This window comes from Megascapheus bottae, unplaced genomic scaffold (genome assembly GCF_031878675.1).
Source record: "Megascapheus bottae isolate mThoBot1 unplaced genomic scaffold, mThoBot2.hap1 HAP1_SCAFFOLD_37, whole genome shotgun sequence".
NCBI lineage: Eukaryota > Metazoa > Chordata > Mammalia > Rodentia > Geomyidae > Megascapheus > Megascapheus bottae.
In genome coordinates, this window is record NW_028327804.1 from 6168763 (window position 1) to 6174041 (window position 5279).

General features: G+C 42.0%; 1 non-coding gene across 1 annotated transcript; it reads right to left on the minus strand.

Moving 5' to 3' along the window:
* Positions 1–402: 402 nt before the first annotated feature.
* Positions 403–537, minus strand: LOC150039197 (small nucleolar RNA SNORA13). The gene has a single exon (XR_016534510.1). It is a non-coding gene; the product is annotated as a small nucleolar RNA SNORA13 (small nucleolar RNA).
* Positions 538–5279: the final 4742 nt, after the last annotated feature.

Sequence of the window (5279 nt, forward strand, 5' to 3'; positions counted from 1 at the left end):
ATTAGACAGTGCATGCTTCTTTACCAAAAAAAATTAACACTATTACTGTATTCAGCTCTGAATACCAACACAGCTTTACATTTGGGCAATGAGAACAAATCTAAGCAGTCTAGAAAGCCTCTGTTTTGTGTTATTTCTCTCCTACACCATTTTATTTGCTAACTTTGGGGCAGATGTACTAATGATGAACCACAATATTAAAAAATCGCTCTCCCCCACCCCTCCGTTCAACTCCCTTATCACCTTACCTGAAGTGCCACATGGTTTTCAACTAAGACAACCCTTATCGAGCATTCCTCTTTCACCTGGAGAAAAATTATTTCAAAGTGGTTAAAGGAACCACATACCAAACTCGGGCCATCTCAGAGACCACTTATACATGTAGATGAACATAAAAGCACGCACTGTCCATTGTGCAGCTCCACTACCAAAGATACCAAAAATTTGAGGGCAGGAAAAGGCTGCAAAACATTTATTTGCGCCTTTTTTGACACCACATTCACTAGTTCCCAAAAGAGAAAGGGCAACACAAAGGCTACCAGGAAAGCTGCGTGTGGCCTGGGTTGCACTCCACTGGAGAGCTTAAGCCTCTTTTTGATGTTTTGCGAGGAGATCCAGACCCATTATCTCCTCGAGTACTTACTCCTGAAGCCAGACAAGCGTTGCTATTGGTTGAAAAGCTATTAAACAACAGCATATTTCTTATTATTCCCCTGATAAGCCGTTGTATTTTCTTGTATTTCCCTCCTCTTTTTCTCCTACCGGACTATTCTGGCAAAATTCTCCCCTTTATTGGGTCCATTCCTCTGCCTCATCCTCAAAAATACTTGCTACATACCCATTTTTAGTAATTCAACTTATACAATTGGGCAGAGAGCAGCCTTTAAAATTATTTGGCGAAGATCCCGATATTATTATTATCCCATTTAGTCCTGGGCAAATACAGTGGCTTATGCAAAATGATTCCTCATGGGCCGTTGGTCTAGTCTCTATTCAAGGTAAAATTGATAACCATTTTCCCCAGGACAAATTAATTCAATTTTTTATAGAACCCCTGTAGTTTCCACCAAAATAACTAAATCAAGTCCTATTAAGAATGCACCCTTGGTTTTTACTGATGGCTCCTCAAACGGAGTTGCTGCTTATTCCATTAATGGTGAAATATATTCATTTTTTATGGGAGAAAAATCTGCCCAATTAGTGGAATTAAAAGCCATTTTAAAGGTCTTTCAAGATCTTTTAGATACTCCCTTTAATTTGTTCACTGATAGCTCTTATATAGCCTTTTTTGTGCCATTTTTGGAAATAGTTCCCTATATTCGCCCTACTTCCAGGGCTGCTCCCTTATTTTATGAGCTTCAAAATATTATTCTTCAATGAGCCCAGCCTTTCTTTATTGGACATATTCATGCCCATTCTGGGCTGCCTGGACCCTTGGCTCAGGGAAATAATCAAGTAGATCAGGCCACCCCTATAATTGATTTACCTGAAACTCCACTTAACCCTTCCCCATTATCCCTTGCACAAAAAGCCCATGATCTCCATCATTTCAACGCTCATACCTTACGTCTTAGGTATGGTGTTACTCAAGAACAAGCATGACACATAGTGCGACAATGTAAGGGATGTCACACTCTTGCCTGAACTCCACGTAGGAGTTAATCCTAGAGGTTTAATTCCAGGAGAAATTTGGCAAATGGATGTTACTCACATTCCCTCGTTTGGAAAATGAAGTATGTACATGTTTCTGTGGATACTTTTAGTGGATTTATTTTCGCCACCCCTCAAACAGGGTAGGCTACAAAAAATGTAATTAGTCATGTCCTTTCCTCCCTTGTTGTGTTGCCTCAGCCAAAAATTACTAAAACTGATAATGGTCCAGGATATACTAGTGCATCATTTAAACAATTTTGTGCTCAGTTGGAAATCAAACATATTACAGGTATTCCCTATAATCCTCAGAGACAAGTTATTGTGGAAAGAGCTCATCAAACCCTTAAAAATATGATATTTAAATTACAGTCCAGCAAAGGACTAATATATTCAGCCTTGGGAAATCCAAAAAATATAGTTAATCATTCCTTATTTGTTTTAAATTATCTTATTCTTGATGTACATGAACGCTCCCCCGCAGATCTTTTGTGGCACCCCACAACCGCGCAAAATTATGCCCAGGCATTGTGGAAAGATCCCTTAACTTCCCAATGGCATGGCCCTGATCCAGTTCTTATTTGGGGAAAAGGCCATGCATGTATTTATGATACCCACAACAATGCTGCCAGATGGCTTCCGGAGCGCCTTGTTAAATTATATAATCCATCCAGGGAGTCCCCTGAGAAGGTGTAACTGTGCTTAAGTTTAGGATGACACTACAAATGCTCCCCCTTTGTACTGATCATTTCTCTGCCCATGGTGAGCGGAGGCCTTGGACCACCCCTTGATCGCACAAAACTCCTCGAGACACTATATGGATCTCCTTGTGCCTGACGAGGAGGTTACAATAATCACCAAAAACCGCAAGTATATACCCAGATGGTAAATTGTGGAAATCATAATGCTTATTTACAAGCTGCCCCCTCCCCTACAGGGGGAACAATTCAGTCCTGGGTTTGTTTACAAAAGCCAAAGGTAATTCTCCCCACCAACGGGCACCCTGGACCATGCCCCAATGATTGCACCTATGTTACTCAAATGAATGTTCTGTGTTATAATTACCTTCAAGAATGTACTTACAATAATCAAATTTATCTTATGACCATACCTCATTCCCAATATTCGGGCACCTTCGGAGGTGATTGGTCTTTAAACGCCTCACCTTTGAGTAATAATAAATATTCCCAAGCCTCATGCACAGTCCCTATAGGAAAGAACACAGGTTGGAATAGATACGCTCCCATCCACGTTTCAGATGGAGGAGGTCCAAATGATGTTGTTAGGGAACATATTGTTCAACATAAGATTCAAAATCTTATAGATTCCTTAGTCCCTCAAATACATATACATCCCTTACTTCTACCCAAGACCAGAGGTATTGATATAGATCCCCAGACGTGGGATATTTTAAAAGCCACCCATTTGGCCCTAAATATTTCAAATACACAACTGGCACAGGAGTGTTGGATGTGCCTAGCCCTGGGAGCCTCTTGGCCCCAGGCAATGCCAGAATCATATAATGTATCCATAATTAAAAATTATGTAGTGGAAAAGGGAAATTGCTCTCTGAGTATTCCATTTAGAGTACAACCCATTGGATTTATGGCTTCCCCCTGTGTTTTTAAACCCTTTCGCAATGATAGCTTTGATATTGATGTTGGACAAGTCTCCTTTTTAAACTGTTCCTCTGTTGTTAATACCTCAACGGAACTTTGTCCTAGTATTGGAAGAGTTTTTGTGTGTGGAAACAATTTAGCATATTCCAAGTTGCCTAGCAATTGGACAGGTCTCTGTGTTATGGCTTCCCTGCTACCTGATATTGAGCTCATTCCCGGAAATGAACCTGTTCCCATCCCTAGCTTTGATTATTTCGTTCCCAGACACAAAAGAGCAGTACAATTTATTCCACTCCTTGTCGGGTTAGGGATCGCTGGAGCTGTTGGTACTGGAACTGCTGGATTAACTACCTCGCTCCATACCTATTCTAAACTCTCACAACAACTTGCAGATAACTTACAAACAGTCTACCAGTCAGTACGAGACCTCCAGGATCAGGTGGACTCACTGGCTAAAGTAGTTCTCCAAAATAGAGGAGGATTGGATTTACTCACTACTAATAAAGGAGGCATATGTTTAGTTTTGCAGGAAAGAGGCTGCTTCTATGCCAATAAGTCTGGCATAGTGTGAGACTGGATAAAAAAACACCAGGAGGAGCTAGAACTGCGTCGCAGAGAACTGTTCAATAAACCTATTTGGAGTGCCTGGAATGGTGTCCTGGCCTATTTTCTCCCAATTTTGGGCCCGCTGCTTGGCTTGCTTATTCTTTTATCCCTGGGACCCTTCCTTTTTTTTTTCTAAAATTATGAGTTTTATTAAGACCCAGATAAATGCCAGGTTTGATGCCAATGTGGTGGCAGTCCAGTGCCAGCGACTCTAATGTCCTGATCCTGATAAAAACTTGGGCTACGAGGAGCCTCTTGGCTCTCCTTCCATAGGCCTGGATTTCTCTATTCTAAACTCCGCCCAAAAGAAACATCGGTCTTGGGGCTGTGGAATTGCCTATGACGTCAATAGCGTGATGCCAAAAACCAGTGAGCAACCCAGTGGCTATGGAGTACACAATGACGGCGTTAAGCGCTGAAGCTTCCTAGTTGCTTCGCGTAGCCTAAGACAGGGGCTCCATCCTCCAATCACTTTGTGGGACCTGGTTTTGGAAGCACACCCCGTAGCCTAAGACAGGCCTTCCACCATTCAAATTTATACAAAAAGGGAGGAGATGTTGGAGACCCTAGCCTGGGTAGGAAGCCATTTCCCTCAAGGCCTTGCTTAACCTTAAAGACTGGTGGCCGTTCACCTGGCAACATTCATGAGTCATATTATTCTGAGAATTGTCACAGTGACCTGATCGCCAGATAGTTTACGTAGGTAGAGACTCACCGTAAACGTCAGCAAGCGGAATGCCACCGCCCTGCTTCCCGCTCCCTATTTCCTCTTAGCTACTGCTTAAAAGCCTGCTAAAAATTTTTAATAAACAGACCTTGACAACATATTGCTTGGTCTTGCTCTTCTTTCTCACCCTTCTTATTTTCAGGCTGTGTCCCCCTCAGTTTCCCCGAATAACTGGTCCCGCGGGCGGGACAATGTAATCCTTGCAGAGGAGAAAGGTAGTGAGACAGACTTTGTGGTTGACAGGAGAATCTCGTAGCTCTTGTAAGTCTTATGAGAGACTCATCCAAAGACTAGTTCAGCACCTTTGTTTCTTTTTTTTTTCTTTTTGATGCATTTTTATTGCTCTTATAAAGGTGTTTAAGTTCTCTAAGTCAGATAAAGAGTTGGGTTTATTTTTGTTTGTTTCGCTTTTGTTTTGTGGGTCATGAGCTCTTCAGCTCAAGGCTATCACTCAAACCTTGAGCCAAGCCCCACTTCTCATTTTCTAGAGCTTAATTGGACATAAGAGTCTCAGGTCCTTTTGTGTCCGCGCTGCTTTGAATCTTGATCCTCAAATCTCAGCCTTCCAATTAGTTAGGAATACAGGTGTGAGCCACCACACCCAGCTTCTACATTTGTTTCTGAGCAGCATCACTCCTTCTCCCATTCTTTCCCAGTTTTTTCCTCCCCTCCCCACC